This window comes from Glycine max, chromosome 12 (genome assembly GCF_000004515.6).
Source record: "Glycine max cultivar Williams 82 chromosome 12, Glycine_max_v4.0, whole genome shotgun sequence".
Classification (NCBI taxonomy): Eukaryota; Viridiplantae; Streptophyta; class Magnoliopsida; order Fabales; family Fabaceae; genus Glycine; species Glycine max.
In genome coordinates this window covers 38,776,250-38,793,872 of record NC_038248.2, presented here as the reverse complement: position 1 = coordinate 38,793,872, position 17,623 = coordinate 38,776,250, and positions in this window count along the sequence as shown.

Sequence of the window (17,623 nt, the reverse complement as noted above, 5' to 3'; positions counted from 1 at the left end):
GTAATTTTTAATGTATTTTATTTTATTTTAAAAAAAAATTAAACATTTTTGTTTTATTTTTCTTTTACTCTTTTTTCTTACTAAAAAACGTGCATTACATGAATTCCAACGCTTGTATTATTAACATTGAAGAGAAAACAAACTGAATCTGGGGACCAATAAAAACTGAGATACATGCCCCTGGGGTACCTTTGCTCATCGGATGAGATACCATATTCCAATAACCCCATTGCTTGACCTCTTGACCTCAAATTCAATCGTGTTAATTTCTAGAAGGATTTATTATGTGATACGATGTTTAAGTAGAATCATATATATATACCAACAAGATCAATATATAGTAGAGAATAGTATAACGTGGAGTACAAGTTAGCAGAATATATACAAAATAAGTAGTGGAGGATGACACAATGACACCTATGCAGGCTGTGTTTGCTCAAGTATACATGTGTGAAAATGTTTCACACACACATATATAACTTTCAAATGTAACTTATGGTGTTAACTGGGCTTATTTTTATTTTTTATCAATAAATATTAGTTATTAATTATTTTTTACATTTAACTTTCTCTATTTGATAATAATTTTAATTTTTAAAATTTTAAAATTTTATTTTTTAAAATTTTTTATTTTAAACATTTTAAATTAAAAAACCATCATACAAAAAGTGAGGCATTATTATTTTAAGGAGAGGGGTATATATTTTAAGAATTAAGAAGACTAAAAAATTTCTCCTGGTTAGGTCATTTTAGGTTGTTTTGCAGCGTCAGTACTCAGTTACTTTACTTAAATATAAGTATGAAAACTTTTTATCATCTATTTTAAGGTTGTTTTGCAGCGTCAGTACTCATTTTAGGTTGTCATCTATTTATTTTAAATACATTTATATCAAGCTTATTATCTTCTATGATATATACAAGTTGAGATGCATTATAAAAAAAAGTTGAGATGCAATTTCTTGATCTCGTATAAACTTGAACTTTTATTATTTAGCCACTTCAAAAAAAATTTACACAAGATTATTCTATGAGACAGATGTCTATATTTGGTAGCTAAGAGTACTTCAAAGTTCGAACAATTTTGTGTCAAAAGGAGGATATATATACATATACATGTAGGGAAAAGAAAACTTAATGCTAGCATATATACTGATCCCCACGTATGTAATTATAAATAGGTTGCGAGAAAAGAGCAATTAATTGAAATTTGGGTCAATAGTGTAATAAAGGATTGGGGTCAAACGAATTTCCTTGTTTTGAATTCCATCACAATCTCCTCTCATGTGATGTTTAATTCACCCTCATTTTTTTATCAATTATTTTTCCAAATTAATTAAACATTTTTTTCACGTCAAAAGGATTTAGTGTTTATTAAAGAAAGAGTTTGTCAAAAAAATATCAAATCATATATTAAAGAGATCTAGTTGAATTAATTAAATAAAATATATAAATATTATAAATTCTTTAATACTATGTTAATTCCTACGTATAAGAAGAAAACAACCATATTACAAAAGCATGTTGAAAACTAGAGCTCATTACCTAGTTACGTATACTGTATCATACTGAAAATATATCCCTCCAATTGCGCATATAAAAGGAACCCCCCTCATTCTGACTCCATATTGTGACCGTGAAAACAGACAAGGTATAGCAAACTAAACATTGTTTAATAATTTCATGATAAGATGAAGAACAATTACAAAAAGAAGCTTTTACATCGGTTGAAAACCGATATCTACAAGATAAAAGATAAACACACCGTCTTAGATAAGTTCCACCAAAGATACAAAGGCGGGATTAAAATGAAACGTTGTCGTATACGAAATGCACCATTTATAAAACGTATATATCTACGTAAATGCCACCGTGTGCACTACTACGTCGAATTATATAAGACCGACGTAGAATGTGTGTCGTAAAATATGATATTTTTAGTAGTGAAGTAGTCCTAGTGCTAGTTAGATAAACTCTTAATTTCAAAATTAAATTTGTTTGTAATTAAAATTAATTCTTTCTACAATTAGTAGATTTCTTTAGTGAGCATTGTGAATAAAACTCTAATTATTTTAATTACAACACATCTACATGTATTTTAAAAGAAAATATAACTTATCAGAGTCTGCCTAGCAACAAAAAAATTAAAGTAATTTACATAAGACATATTCTAAGTTTAAATCTCATTGTCATTATTATACACGCCAAGAAAAATGATAACAGTGTAATCTCACCCCAAAATGACAAAAGTTAAATGACGTTTTTTATTTCTTTTTGACATAAAACCAAATGGCGATTGTTAATTCCTATTTTGGTTCTTTGCAACCAAAATATTGGTAAAAGAGCAACCTTAATTAACTATGTGTCTTGTCCATGTTATGGTTTAAAGTTGAGAGGCATGAGTTGGTAGGGATCACCCACGTGATAATTAAATGCCAAAACGTGAAGCATATATATATAATCTTAATCTAGGATAGGTCCTTCACATTGGATGGCCATGGGATTGTTTCAGATCAATTTCTTGGTGACAAACAAAGACAAGACGAAAAAGACAGAAAATGAGCTAGACAGGAACTGCCACCCAAACTTCCTATGGGTTTTGTTTTTCAGTTCGGAAGTTCCCATCACTAAGTCATTTTCATTTTTTTAAATTTTGTTTTCTAGATAAATATTCTTTCAAACTTGAGACAGTGACTTGACTGCCAATGCCCTAATGAATGAAATTATATGTACGTACATTCAAGTTCTTTTTTCACTACAAGAAAATTGTGAAATAAAGTTGAATAAGTGGTGTCCACTACGTTATCGATATTACTTGTACCAGTCAAACCAATGCTGATTCAACTAATCCTTTTGAATCTTATTTTATTGATTTTTTTAATATTAAATTAGGTGGCCTTTTATTTTAAACATAAAATTAAAAAGAAAATATCTTCGAAGTTAAATTATTTTTAATTCAATTTTAAAATATTTTTAACTTAATTATAGAAACAAATCATTAATTCAACTCTCATATATATATATATATATATATATATATATATATATATATATATATATATATATATATCTCTTTATCAAAAGATATGAAACAAATATTATTATTATTAGCACTATTATTATCATAATCATTTTTATTACTATCCACATTCATATCAATCCACATTCATATCACTATTATAGTATGACTATTACCATAATCTCTTTTATCCTTATTGACTAAGGTTTTTATTATTAGAAGTTATCATCCTTGTACATTTTTCCTATCATGTATGTCTATCTCTAATTTTCCCATGATGTAAATCAAGAACTTGAATTAAGAATTAGAAGGGTACGGTTTAAATTTAAAAATTGACCTTGATAGTTTTATGATCTTAATTAAGTTATAATATGACATTTTTATAACTTAATTTTTTTTTTCAAATAGTACTAGTTAAGTCAAAATTATTTTATTTTTCATTTGCCAAAAACTTTACATATTGTATTATATAGATTTTAATTTTAACTCACCAAATCAAAATTACTAAGGCTCCATTCTGGGTAATAGTGAGTTTTCAATTTTCAATTTAAAATACAGTTTGAAAACTTATAAATTAACTGTGAGCTGAATTTTTTTTTAACCTCTCGAGGAGGATCAAGTGCTTCGCGTCGGCGGTTTCCGGCCCAGCGGCGGCGACGGAGCAGTGGGGACGGAGGTGGCGGGAGAGGGGGACGCGCTTGGGGATAAGAGAGAGGCGCGTGAGGGAAAAGGAGGAAGAGAGGGAGAGGGTTCTGCCCATGGCTCCCCCCATGGATGGGGTGTTTGGGAGGTTTAGGTTGAGATAACAGAGTGGGGTTTTTAGAACAAGCATTGTTGATACTTTTTGACTTTTTGAACAATTATTTTATCTATTTTTAACTATCAATAATTTTTGAAATTTTAAAACTGAAACTAAAATTAAAACTCAACATTCAAAATTGAAATTGAGTTTAATTTTTAATAATTTTAAAATTAGAAACAAAAAATCACCAAAAATGAGGCCTAATTGATTCCCCCAATCTCTTTCAATGATTTATTCTTAATTTTTAAAATCTTATTTTAATGTATTTTTATGTAAAAAGGTAAAATCTTCTTCTTTTAGCAATGAACAAATATATTGTGCATTATTCTATGACATGCATTTTTTTTTCATTTTTTTAATAATACTAAAAATATTTTTCCTATGTATATATTTTATTAGTTTATATTTTAAAATGATCTTAAATATAAAAGCATTCATGTAATATATTTGCCTATAAAAAATGTAATACATGAAAAATTTAATCAATATAATTATATGTTAAATTTAATTTAATTTATTTTTTATTCATCCGTGTTTTATTAAAATTTTTCAAGAGTCATCCCCATAATGTTTCTTGTAAAGTATTTTTAGTTCATAAAATAAACATTATCGTTGCTTTTCTTTTTTATGTGGAGGAGGGCACATTAGCTTTATATTGTCAGCCAAAAACTATTGCGATCGTCAACTTTTAATACTGTGCCCAATGCATGCGTTGAAAAATAAAATAAATATAATTAAACAATATTGTATGTAAGTAAAAGTAACTAGTTACATTTGTACAACGATTTGCGTGTAGTTAGAAATCGCCAAATGAACTATAATGATAACGAAATAATGTTATTTTCGCATTAATTAGTTATACTTGAGTAAAATATGAACCGTAAATAAAATTTTAAGAGTTAATCAATTCAATTGAAATTTAATAAATGTAAATTTTTTTGAACAAATGTAAATACATGTAGTAAGTACTTCAAATATTAATTAATTGTTATATTATAAAAATAGAAATCAAATTTAGCATTACAATAAACAAATGCAGTACGTACTTAAGATGTTACTTATAAATGAACTTGAAAAAAAAATGTTTGCAAGCAATAAAATGATGGATAAATAGATAGGATCAAAAGAAACAAGAAAGCACTTCATTCATTCATTGGTGGGCAAAATGCACAACAACCAAAAATGGAAGTTAGCCTGCCCATGCAAGATGCTGCCATTCCAATCACTTCAAATGTTGTCCGCAACTTGAAAATTTCCGGCATCATATATTTTTTTGGAAAATTGCACACCATAATTTTACATATTTTGTTTATATATATTTATCGTCTTAGCTAGCTAGAAAAAACATTAAAAAATATAATTAATTTTACGTTTTTTTTTCTGTTTATGTAAAAGCGCTTTTATTTAATAGAATAATATTATGTATGTTGCCTTTGTTTGTTTCTATTTGTATCGCGTGCGTTAATTGCAACAACGTAATAGTAATAATAATCACGCAATAAATCCAAAGCATATATAAAACCCCAAAATACATACAATAGGACCCATACATACAAAATAAAATACTAAATGTGAAACAATACAAAACATAAATAAAAAATGAGTTATGGACTCATACAAGGCCTCACATAATATCTTCTTCCCCCGACAAAATGAGTTATGGAGTCCCCCATGCAAGGTCCATGCTCGTCATAAACTTACATTTACAAGCACGAGGAAGCTGTTAAACATAATCGATGACTGGCTTGATGTTCGACCTAATAATATTTTAACAAAATCTTACTAAAATTTAATTTAATAAATAATAATGTAACTAATTAGAAGCAAAATAAAACAAAACAAAAGAGATACATTGTGTATAATGTATAACGAAATCATAAATAATTGAATATAAGAGTAAAAAAACAAAGGAGAAACTGACCGTGGGTGAGAGTGTGACGACGCAAGTGTGGTGGCGGAAGTGCGACGACGAGAGAGTTTGGGGGAGTGAGATGAGAGAGTAGAAATAAGGTAGGGGAGGGGAAAGGGTGGGGTGGCAAGAAGTAAACTTAAATGGGTGAGAGTGTCGGAGGTGAAAAAATGGGTTAGAATAGCATAGCCCAAATGCAATAGACTCAGGCTAAGGGAAGATATTGGGTAGGCATACTTTTTGCATGACTAATGGATGTAGAAGGAAATTAAGGACACGATTGATCCATCTATTGTCTTTTTAATATGAAAGTAATACAATACTATTTTTTTTTCTTTTACAAAGGACAAATATTTTCTATGAGGTAATTTTGTTAAATTCCAATAAGATTAATATATTATAAATTAAAATAACTAGCTTAAATGATAATATTCTTAAAACTTTTCTTTGGCCAGAGTTTTTTAAGATTTTTTTTTAAATTTATTCTAAATTTAATTTTAATATTTTTTTAAAGAAATGTATCATAATTTTAAAAAAAAAATTATATCACAATATAAATTATTTATCATAAATTTGAAATATAATTTATAAGTTCAAAAATATTTATTTACTATAAATTTTTATTATAATAAAATTATGTATTTAAAAATATTTTTTATATGTAATTTTAATTATATAAAATAAATGTTTAATTTATGCAATACATAGACTAATATATATGAAGTGAAAATAAGGAGTAACTTAAAATTACTCTTAGAGTAACTCAACTCTTCTCTTCATATATAAGGTAATTTACAATATCGTAATGTATCAGATTTTCCATTCAACTCATTTTATAAAACTAATTTCATGGATTAACAGTAGTCAGAAACTAAACAATTCTAACACATTTGTATGATTGCTTGCTTATGATATTGTTTTTGCATGCAAAACTTGTATGGATTCATCCTGTCCAAGATAAGGGCATTTGTATAAAAATAATGCTGAATGAACTCATTTCAGAGTAATTAAATAAAAGGATCATTATATATATATTAAAAAAATCACATTCACAATTGAAAAAAGGGAGAGAAAGAGAGTAAAATATAGTCTCTAAGAACAGATATCATTATGATGGTGGCTACGCTGTAGCCTGCACTGGCAGAAGCTGATTATAGTTTACTGAATACTGGTGCTTCACGGAGGAAAGCACTATTGTGAGTGTAGCTGGTAAAGATGATTTTAATTTTTGTGTAGAGACCACATGCACTACAAAAAAAATGATATTTTCAACTGCTGGAATCCATCGATAATCCTGAAAATCTATGGTAATTCAAAATTTTCAAACAGACCAAAATTTATTGATAAAATAATCGTAAGAAATTTTAACCGATACATCTTTACTATCCGTCGAAAATTTTTCATGAACAATTGTAATAACTCATAAATTTAATTGTTCTAGACCTCAACTCAAATTTGTAATAACTAATTAATTACTTGGTTTCATGCATAGTGTATTAGCACGTGGTGCATTTAGAATGCTATATTGGTTTAAAATTCAAACACTTCCTAAAGGCTCAATTAACAAATACAAACAATTTCAATCACATCATGAGAATATCACTTGCACCCCAAATTATGAAGTAGAGCTAAATGCAACAGATATGTAAGCCTTACTTGCCTAATTCAATTACCAGAGGCAAGCTCAAACATTGCCTCAGTTTATTCAAGGTAACTCAAACATACATAGTATCACTTGAATTCTACCTTCATTTCCATGTATTTAGTAAGTATCACCGTATATGCTGTTTATTATCAAGATACAAGTCAGTCATACAACAATAGTTTCAAGCCAATAAAAATACACGTGAAGATCCTGGAAAAGTGGCAATTGAAATAGTTGACATTGACTACTTTTTATTCTAGGATATTATGATTCCACCATTATTTCTAAGAGAAAAAGAAAGCCTGGCTTGTTGATTTAATTTGTTAAATGCTCTGCAAAAAAGTGTATTATCTTATCACCTTTAAACTATTTTATTTTCTTTCATTTGGGCCTCATTGGACCCATCCTATCATATCTAATATTAGAAAAAGTATCACTAATATTTATCTTTTATAGATAACATACGTGACACCTTTTATCCCAAAAACATCTAGTTTTTACTTTCTCATTTGTAAGGGAAGAAGAAAGTCTCACAAAAAAAATGAACAAGAAAGCATACAAGCGAAATGTTTGACAATATTTTGAATAAAATTGTCTAAAAAAATCCTGTAGAAAACAGAAAATTCTCAGTCAGAACTTGGGATATCTCTACTACTCTCTAGTATTCTTCCCTAAGGGTGGGTGACCAAGAGTGTCCATATCCAACACCGTGAGCTTATCTTTTAGAGCTTAAAAACAAAAATAATGACAGTGTTTAGTGAGGGCTGTCCACTGGTCTTGAACTGGAACATGGGTCGTGGGTGATAATAGGTTAATAGGCTCATGAACATAGATGTTAAAATCAGAAGATAGTGCATAGACATAATTGGAACACAAAATACTCATTTGTTAAATTCTGAAATTGCATTAAACAGCTTGACAGGGAAAGCAACACCCTTTGTCCTTATTTTACTAGAAAATCTGAGCGAGAGGGAAAGATTTAGTGCATAGACATAATTGGAGGCCCCATTACAAAAAGATAATCTTCCTTTACGTCACAAAACATATTGACTTTATGTATTGTTTAGGTTTCAAGCTCAAAATGCTTTGTGTATAGGGGAATGTGAGAATGTCACAATACAGATTGTGACATATTGCTAAGTTATGAATTGGGGACGGGTTCTAGGGTGCACAAGGTTGTAATGTCAGACACGGTACACAAGTTTTCTTAACACCATTGGATATAACACTTAATTATTTAACGGTGCTGATCTAGAGGTTTAGAGGGAATCAAGCTCAATCAGTGAGAGCTAATAACTACACATATCTTTTTTACATACCAAATCATAATACCAGAAAGTTACAGCAACACGGTATTTTAAAGATGTCAAGAAATAAAAAATAGAGAATGAGTTAACAACTTCAACAAAGCTGTTTTATATTATTGTATTCTATATCAACTACATATGTCAAATTGCCGACACAAAAGGGAAGACTAGGAAGTAACGACTAATGAAATGAAAAGGTCAAACAAATTTACAAAATTTTCTCACAGGAGCCAAAAAGAACAAACACATTAATTGGGGGTAGGGGAACATTATTTTGAAAAAATGAAGTACAAATGAGTAATGGTGCAGAAAAGTTTGGAGGGACCTAAATCCTGACTATGCTTTGCCCCTGAGCATTAAGAAATTGAGTATTGATGACATCATTTAACAACAAAACATGCACCTTCCAATAGAGAAGAACGTAAAATAAATAAATAAATAAAAGAAGCATACCAGACCACTAGCTTTGTTTACAATTAGCTCATAGAAGCTATGTTGCTGTAATACACATGGAAACTGGCAAATAAGTTAGCAGATATCGTTTGGTTAAAATAATGTTAACATAGCTTATACACACACAAACAAGATAGCAAGTTGCACCCCTAATGTAATGTGCCACTTTTCAACTCCTATAGAATTTGTAATTTTAGGATTTATCAGATTTTTTTTCCAAAGCTGTTCTATTATTCCCTTATTCCAATTGAAAAATATTTTGTGACTTGTGATTGAAACAAAAAAAAGTTATTGGAAGACACCTGATGTTGATGAATTGGCAAGTACACCAATGTGTCTTAAGAGTAAAGTTAAAACAGAAGTTTGAGTATCGAATTCAGAAAGATTTTGTTTGTAGTTAGGTAGATGAATATTTTATTAATAAAAGAAATTAAAGAAAATTAACTTGAAAATGTTATGAGAAAAATAATAATTTAAATTGGCAAAAAATTAAATCTAACAAGAGTAGAAATTAAACAAGAATTTAAATTAATTAAAGACAGAAGAGATGAGAAAATCCAATATTATTGTAGAAGAAAATTCAGAAGATGAGAATGTTGAAAATTTAACCTATCATAGTTACTCTTTGATATAATGTTAATGATTTTTCTTTATTTATAATTATTCTAATTTACAACTACATCTACTAACATACTCTAACTTTGATACCCGCATGAAACAGTCTAATTTATCTATTTTTTCTCCCAAATCCTTTTGCAGAGTTAAAATAGTAAATTGTATTAAGAATAAAGATGTATAACATGCTAAACAAATATCAACATATCCCTAGTGATTAATTTATTTAGATACACTTTTCCAGTTCTATTAGAAAGTAACATTTTTCAACGCTACCTCAAAAACTTACCATACAAATGGGTGATTAAGCCACAAACAATAATATTAAGCACAAGAAAGAATAATACAAATGTAATATTATTAAATAGACAGGAAGAGAAGTTACATCAAAAGTAGTTAATTGTCAAGTTTTCAACAAAAGAGGTTTAATCTTTCATTGTCATGGAGGCTTTACAATTGCAAGATGAAAATATTTAATAAAGAGGGAAAAGATAAGAAAGAGAATGAAGGGAAGGAATGACTCTCAATGTTTGCTTCTCCTTTTTCGAGCATTTGCTTTCTATAAGGAATTGTATTCTCTTGGAATTTTTGTATGTCTTTTCTTTCTTTTCTCTTCTTCTTTTATAGGTGTAGATTAGCGAACTTCTTGCACTAAGCTCACCTTTACTTTCCTTAATTAGTCATTCTTTCCTTAATTAGACTACTTTTCTTAATTAGCACTTGTTTCCTTAATTAGTCCTGTTTTCCTTAATTAGTTGTTTTACTTAATTAGCTCATTTTCCTTAATTATTCCTGCCTTCCTGAATTATCTTGTTTTTTTGGGCTTTGTTTTACTCACTAAGCAATATAAATTCATCACTTTTAATATTCTCTGCACAAAAACTTAAATAATGTTAATTTAACAATTATTTGATCAAAAAAGAAAAATTAAGAAAAAATTTACAAATTTCTATATAATTTAACCCCAAAAATATACTCATAATTAGCAATTATGTTATGTCATCTTCGATTCAAATGAATCATCCCCATTTTTTGCATCTTTTTATTTGAATTGCTTAGGTTTATAAAGGAAGAACAATTGCTTGCTAATTAGCACTACACTAATTCAGGAAGAGGGCTTTACTTGAATAATTTGTAATGAGAATTTTTTTGAGCCATATTCTTAAATTGATTTATAATTTATGATAACTTTAAAAGCTAAGCTTCATTAGATCTTGTGAATGAGAGTGTATAAAATTGCTCACAGTCCAAGTTTAGTCTCCACCTCATATGTGAAAATCAAAGTTTTGAATTTTGATTGACAAAGAAGGGCATATATCAACAATTATTCATATTTTGTTCAAAGAGACTTCTCGTGTTCTTACTTCTTACCATCAGATGAAACATTTCGCATTCAGTAAATCAGTTAACATCATTCCATGAGTCAACAAAATATTAAGAACAAGAACCAATATGAGCTAACAATAAGCATAAATCCACTTTCAGGAAAGAATAAGAAAGAATGAGGGGTATTATGGAAGGGGATGAAGGGTGGGGGGGGGGGGGGTAAGAAAGGATAAGTGATGAGATGTCACACACACCTATTAGGTAGAAAGCACGAGAAGTGATGGCAACAATGATGTTCAACAGCGACGAGTGCGCGTGACAACAACAGCATGGGTGGTGAAATAAGTGTGACAACAACGTGGGTGCGAGTGCACTATCATAAATCACAAATGTGAGTGGAGTCTACCTATTATTTTGATTTTGGGTATAATTTTTATTTCGAAGGATACGTATTTGTAGAGTTCCAAGCAAAAAGATAAGGTGCATTTAATGCATAGTGAGAATTGAATTTTTATCACTAAGATTTAGATGGTTTAAATGCAAATTGAAAGATTGTACTTTATTAGACGAAACTTATTTGAATAGATGTATTGAAATTTGTTTTTGTTTCAAATTCTAATAGAACTTATTAGTTGGTGACAATCTTCACTATAAATGGAAAAGATAATTAGTGGAGAAGACACACGTGAAGAGAGAGTGTGTGAGAAGAGAGGTTGTGAAACAAAATCACTTTATTGAGAGAAAAGTGTCTTTGCGTGAGAGTGTTATCATTTCTTGTAACCATTGAGTGAGGTATTCAGGTTTGTAGAGTGATACACTATTTAGGGTGAGTTACAATCTTGTAGTCAAATTTGTGATAGAGAAATACTTTTGAGACAGTTTCGTGGACGTATGCAAGAGGTGTTGAACTACGTTAAATTCTTGTGTTGTTATTTTTTCTACGATGTAATCTTTGTTGTGTTCTCACGATCCTTTATGGGTATGAGTAGTTTTGTTTGTGAGAGCGTTGATTACCTAACAATATTCAATGAGTAAAATCCGTTGGTAAATAAAAATTTTTCGACGAAATATAATCCCTCGATAAATTTCATTGGTAATTCAAACATTTTCGATGAAATAATGATTTTTCTTGTAGTGATGATGTGTTTTTTTTAGTGAAGCTAATTATGCTTAAAGAAGATAGAACTAATAAGAGTAATAAAAATTTTCTCCTCGAATATTTAACACAATTTTATATTAGAAAGAGTGGTTGAACTTGAAATTATATATTAGTTAAGTTAGGATCAATTTCACTACAATTGATCCATTAACTATTTTATTGGATAATAATGATGAAAACACAATATTATATAATGAAAATATGATAAAGGTAGTTTAAAATTAGGATTTAAAAAATAATAAAAATAAGATTTTAGATAAGATTTAAAGAACATTAATGATATGATGAAAATAAGACTAACAAACATGAGTATAAGATAAATGTTTATCATTTTTTTTTAATTTATCATCAACCATCTTAATTCTTAAGTGATATTTTGTTAAAAAAATATATACTTCAAAATATATCTCCAAAACTATGAATAATTATGAAGATACATTTTTAAAATAGGTATATGTAATTTTGAAAAAATATTTCTAGAAGGTAAAATGAGTGTATTTCTTTAAAGAAAATGATATAATGAGTAATTAAGAGATAGAAAGAGAATACGAGGATGTACTCAGAAAAAATAGAATTATAAATAACATAAGCAAATAAAACATCCTTGTTTAGAAAATGCGGCTGATGGCCCAACATATTAGAAAAAAGAAAAACAAATCCCTAAAACCCTTATAATCCGACCCAATACCCACCAGCAACAAGTTCTTTGTTAACGCACTCACACCTATGGGTGTTCGTTTGGTTTGATTTTTCATCAAAAAGTCACCAAAATAAACTTACGTGAAGTTGATTATCCATTTGCCGATTGCACCAACCCATCCTGCTAGTAGTTTGGTCCACCAGATTCAGCAGTACTCTGCGCGTCCTTAGTGGGTGTTGGGTTGCATGTTATATACGTGCATCTGTCAATTTTTTTCACGTCCAATATATGTACGTAGTTAAGCTGGATGTGGATCTGGAATTATTTGACTTAAAACCAAACATGCCGTAAGGCACGTTTATAGGGAATCCAATTAATACTATTGCTGACTGGTTGGCTTCAATGGCCCATTCCAAACCTTTAGAAATCCGTGTTCTGATTTCTCCCCTTGACCCGGATTGTTGTCTGTTGTTGCTTTTGAGAGACATGTTTTTTAGTTTTGGTCTTAATCCATCCTCTTAATAAATATAAATAAAAAGAAAACCCATTTTGTTAAAAGAAAAAATATCTCTATTTCTGTTATATCTATTCCTTTTCTTTTCTATTTCTATACATACCTAGTTGCTTATGGACATATGCATGCACACACAAAACATTAAACACTAAATATTGCCATGCATTAACACTACTATAAAAATGCTCCTGTCTCCCTTTCAAAGACTTTGCCAAAGGAAAACGTCCTTAAATATGTAAAATATCCCTTTCAAAGATGTTGCTAAACGAAAACGTCTTTAAATATGTAAAATATTTACTAAAATGTCACCATTTCTAATATAAAGACGGTAGTATTGCAACCCACTTTGAAAGTACGTCATAAAAAACATTTATTTTAGTAGTGTAATTTTCAATCATATCACTTTAATTTATTTCTCCCTGTTTGTACTGTAGTGATTTATTTCTCCCTGTAGTTCTGGCTGTCTTTACTAGCTAGAGTACACACGTTTTAAAGGAGCTAGAGTACACACGTTTTAAAGGAGCTAGAGTACACACGTTTTAAAGGAGAGTCATCAATAGGGGATAGCTAGACATTACAACTAGAGTACAGGTTTGTATTAACAGTGTGGCCATTATAGTAGTCCTATTCTATTTCACTATTTCATTAGGATCAAACGGATGATAACACCTGCCAAAGTAATTTACCATTTACTTTTGCCTCTTACAATGTAATGGATGCTTCAAGTCTGGTGCAACAAGATACAAGGGTGCCATGCCAAGCAGAGGATAAGTTTAGGGAAGGGATGAAATAGCCGATTAATATTTTAAAATATAAGATTGGTTAATTTTTTAAATGGTAAATTTTAGCTTACATAAATTTTTTAAAACAAATTATTTATATATGAGCAAAATACAATGGGTAATATACAACCCTACCATTCAAATTATCACCAAAACGAAGACAACAATTAAGTTGAAATTAAAATCATAATAAAGAAGAACCATCCTTTTTCTTTCACTGTCATCACTCACATCTCACAAACCACAATGCCTAAGCAGATCCATGAGATTAAGGATTTTCTTTTGACGGCACAGAGGAAGGATCCGAGGTCGGTGAAAATCACGAGGAGAAGGGATGCTGTTAAGTTTAAGGTTCGATGTTCCAAGTATTTGTACACACTTTGTGTGCGCTGAGTGCGGCAACGTTATTTATTCTTCATGTAAACGTAAATGGATATATTTATTGACTTATTAATCATACAAGCTCGTTTAATGGTGAAAAATATCATTTTTGAATTATGTGTAATATCATTAAATATTATCATTATTTTGTATGAGTATTGTTAGAATAAAATTTAAATTCATATTATTATTAATTAAATTAACTAATATATTCTTACTAACGCATAAAAAAACTTTCACTCGGTGACAGATCGATTCACTTTCCTAGTGTAGCCTTTCGTCCTGTATTTTGTGCATACCTGATAGGAATACTACAGCAACACCCAACAAGCCCATGAGGACACAGAAGAGACCCAGTTGAAGCCACAACAATCCTAACAATTCTATTATGCTTATATGAATCCCTAATCAATTGACTATAGTATTAGTACAAATATGTCCTGCTAGAATATTTTTCATATATGCGAAGGAGAAGTTACCACATACCACAAAGCGGATCCCTTTTAACCTCCATATCAGAATTTGAGTTAAACGATACTCCTTTAATTATAAGTTTTTTTTTAATTATTTATCTTATTTTATAAGATTATTTTTTAATTTTTACATTAATAAATAAATAATTAAGTAAATAAAAATTAATTTTTGAATAATAATATTGACAAGTTTAACATAACTAATTAAATTACTTATTTTTTAAAATACATAAATTAATTAAAAGAATTTTATAATTATAGACGGAGGGAGTAGTATACACATTGATTTTGAAATATGAACCTCCATATATATATATATTAGAAAGAGAAATATTAAAAAACACATGCAGTTTCTAACATGTTTTTTAAAATATACTCGGTTAAAATTTATTAAAAGTTACAAAAATAAGTAAGAAAACTATGTGAGACCTATAAAAATTTATCATTTCTAATACATTTCAATTAACAAATTAAAATATATTAAAAAAATGTGCCAGATAACGATATATAACGTGTTTCTATCATTTCTCGTATCGGAAAATGCCCATTAATTACCATGCACTCAAGTCAACCATGTTCCTCAACTAAACAAAAGACGGAACACTAAGGCAAAAATACAGAAAGGTGATTGCAAGCAGAATAGCATAAGATTTCACATACAGCACTTAATGCACAGAGTATAATATGCATGGTTCCTTCACCAAAACGCCTCAATGATAATAGCGAGAGCACTATTGATGCAGGATTCTTCATAAACAAGGTCTGCCACACTGCAAAGCTCCAACCCCCAAAGTTATTTGTTTTCTGCTCCCAAAAGAACACAGTTAACTTTGTATTACACTTTGAGGGACCGCCAAAATTACTCCAAGCTGCATAAATAAACAGATCACCAGAAGCATAATAATACACCTGCAAATAAAACACACCGAACCAGCAATGGACTGAAACCAACGTTGACCTGCATTCTACATAAACCACCATCAATCAACATGCAGCAACCACAACATTAAATGACTAGCAGAACCTTTTTTTTTTTTATTAGAAACATCTATCTGAAACTTTCCATTTCTTCTAATGGTTATTTTGTTTGAAAGGATTTATATGTTTGGTAAATTATGAATTGGATCAGAATTGTGGATTTTAAAAAATTTAGAGACTTAAATTCAGTGGTGGATTCATAATTGTTTTTAGGGAGAATAAAAACACAATATATAACATTTTAACAGAAGAAAATTATTACAAACTTTTACAAAAATATATAATGTCATGAAAAAAAATAATCTAAAATACCTATATTTTTATAAATTATAATTGTTTGATGTCTATAGATTTTTATATTTTATAACTTTTTCATTGTCAATATTATAAAAACTTTGAAAGTAGAAGTGATAAAATTAATATCAATTTATTCTTCGTTCTTTTATCTTTTATAACTTTTTTTTCATTTAAAAAGAATTGTCGTATGGGGTAGTACTAAATTTTGTATGGGAGCAAAAATAGAACTTATTAAATATATTCATGTAAAAAGAAAGTCTTATGGGACAATTGTTCCCACACTTTTAAACGGGGATCCACCTATGCTTAAGTTGTGAGAAAGTTAAATACTCATTAATTCTGTCTTAATTATAATGATCGTCGTCACGTAAGAATAAAAAATAAATCTTATTTTTTTTTTATCTTTTTAATGTAAAATTATTTATTTATTTATAATATTAATGATAGACAAAAAAAATTAAAATAAATTAATGATAATAAGATTAATTTTAAATAAAATAACTTGGGACAACCACAATTATAATGAAGTGTTATTGTCTTACAAAATTACTTTCATCTCATTTTTTTCTCTACAATTTTCATAATCACATCATATTTATTACTCCTCTTTGTTTCTTTTCTTTCTTCTCTCCATCTATCTCCTCTCTCTGGCCCATTTTCACCTCAAAATGGAGTGAACGTTTATAATCTTTCTAGGCTTCTAGCTGTTTAAGTGGGCATATCACTGATCGTTTATAATGGCTGCCATGCATGTGAAGGAATCTGAGCAAGTAAACTTTTCTTTTTGTATATATGAAATATCTAACCAAATAAACTTATTACAGTTATTGCTCATGCCTGGCATGAGAACCAATTTTTTATGGAACAGGTTACGACTTTTAATCAACCAACTCGTTTTGATTCATTCCACTTAACTCATCAAGAAACCACGTTAGGATAGATAAACTCGTCAACCTTTTATTTTTAATTTGGAATTAATTATTAATGTTGATTTGTTTAATTATTTTATTTGGCATTGTGGTAGTAGTTTAATGCATTAAAAGTATTCTTTAGACCCTATGTTAAATGTTTTTATTAATATTGACTTAGTACTGATAGTTGATAATCTACTTTTGAAATTCCCATTTTGGAAATAATGTTCGATTTTTAGCATAGAATATCTGAAATAGTTTGATAAGACCAATTGGGATAAGGAAATATAGATGCATCTATAATTACATATTAAGCTCTGATTGTAATTTGCATCTTCCAATTTTCTATATTAAAGTGCAACAGAATAGAGGCTTTGCTTCTTGGTTAATAATGACGTTGATGCTCCTTCCATCA